This window comes from Cyprinodon variegatus, unplaced genomic scaffold (assembly GCF_000732505.1).
Source record: "Cyprinodon variegatus isolate N-32 unplaced genomic scaffold, C_variegatus-1.0 Scaffold105, whole genome shotgun sequence".
NCBI classification, from domain to species: domain Eukaryota; kingdom Metazoa; phylum Chordata; class Actinopteri; order Cyprinodontiformes; family Cyprinodontidae; genus Cyprinodon; species Cyprinodon variegatus.
Genome location: NW_015150558.1, coordinates 293,389 through 294,763, shown reverse-complemented (window position 1 = coordinate 294,763; position 1,375 = coordinate 293,389). Strand labels below are relative to the sequence as shown.

Sequence of the window (1,375 nt, the reverse complement as noted above, 5' to 3'; positions counted from 1 at the left end):
CTGACCAAGGTTACAAAATAATTTCTGCAGCACTCAAGGACCATCAGAGCTCAGTGGCCTCCATAATACTTTAATGGAAGAAGTTTGGAGGGAGCAGAACTCTTCCTAGACCTGGTCGTCCAGCCAAACTGAGCAATGGTGGGAGAAGAGCCTCGGTGAGAGAGGTAAAGAAGAACCCAAAGATCACTGTGACTGAGCTCCAGAGATGCAGCAGGGAGATGAAAGTTGCACAAAGTCAACTATCACTGCAGCCCTCCAACAGTTGGGGCTTTATGGCAGAGTGGCCCTATTGAAGCCTCTCCTCAGTGCAAGACATGTGAAAGCCTGCATAGAGTTCGCCAAAAAACACATGAAGGATTCCAAGACTATGAGAAAGAAGATTCTCTGGTCTGATGAGACCAAGATTGAACTTTTTGACGTTAATTCTAAGCGGTATGTGTGGAGAAAACCAGGCTCTGCTCATCACCTGCCCAATACAATCCCAACAGTGAAACACGGTGGTGGCAGCATCATGCAACAGGGATGTTTTTCAGCTGCAGGGATGTGACGACTGGTTGCAAAAAAGACAATGACCCTAAAAGCAGAGCTAAAATAACAAAGGAGGGGCTTGAGAACAACTCTGTCACCATTCTAGACTGGCCCAGCCAGAGCCCGGATCTAAACCCAAATGAGCATCTCTGGAAAGAACTAAAAAATGGCCGTCCGTCAGAACTCACCAGCCAACCTGACAGAACTAAAGAGAATCTGCAAGGAAGAACGGCAGAGGATCCCCACATCCATCATCATTCCCACGAAGACTCATGGCTGTAACAGCTAAAAAGGTTCTTCTAATAAATACTGAAAAAAGGGTTTAAATACTTATAACCATGTGATATTTTAGTTTTTTTAATTTTTTGCAAACTTTTCCGTTTTAAAAAAAGTTAAAAAAAATGAAAAAATATGGAATAAAGAGACTATTGTGATATTTTAGTTTTTCGTTTTTTAATAAAGTTGCAAAAAATTTCTACATTTTTTTTTTTTCTGTCAAGATAAATGCTGGGTGATTAATAAGAAATAAAATGTTTCATTGCAGCAATTTGCAAAAAAAAAACCCAATTAACTTTAAGAGGGTGAAAGATCTAAAGGGTCTGAATACTTTTCACTACCACTGTAGTTTATGGCCCAAATTGATCAGGTGAATTTATAACATTTTAATTCCTAATTAGTTTATCTGTTTTACTTCTGTTGTCTTTGGAGAAAAACCTTTAAAAATTACACACTTCTGTCATTTGTTGCATTTACTGCAAATAAAATCTATGAAATGTTATTGTGATGATTCCCTTTTTTTATATAAGGTAATGCATAAATGTTGGAGTGTTCTTTCTTTAGTTGCACC

The 1,375-nt window shown here is 38.6% G+C and overlaps 1 pseudogene; it reads left to right on the top strand.

Moving 5' to 3' along the window:
• LOC107084621 overlaps window positions 1–810 on the top strand; it is a 24,135-nt pseudogene extending 23,325 nt beyond the window's left edge.
• Window positions 811–1,375: the final 565 nt, after the last annotated feature.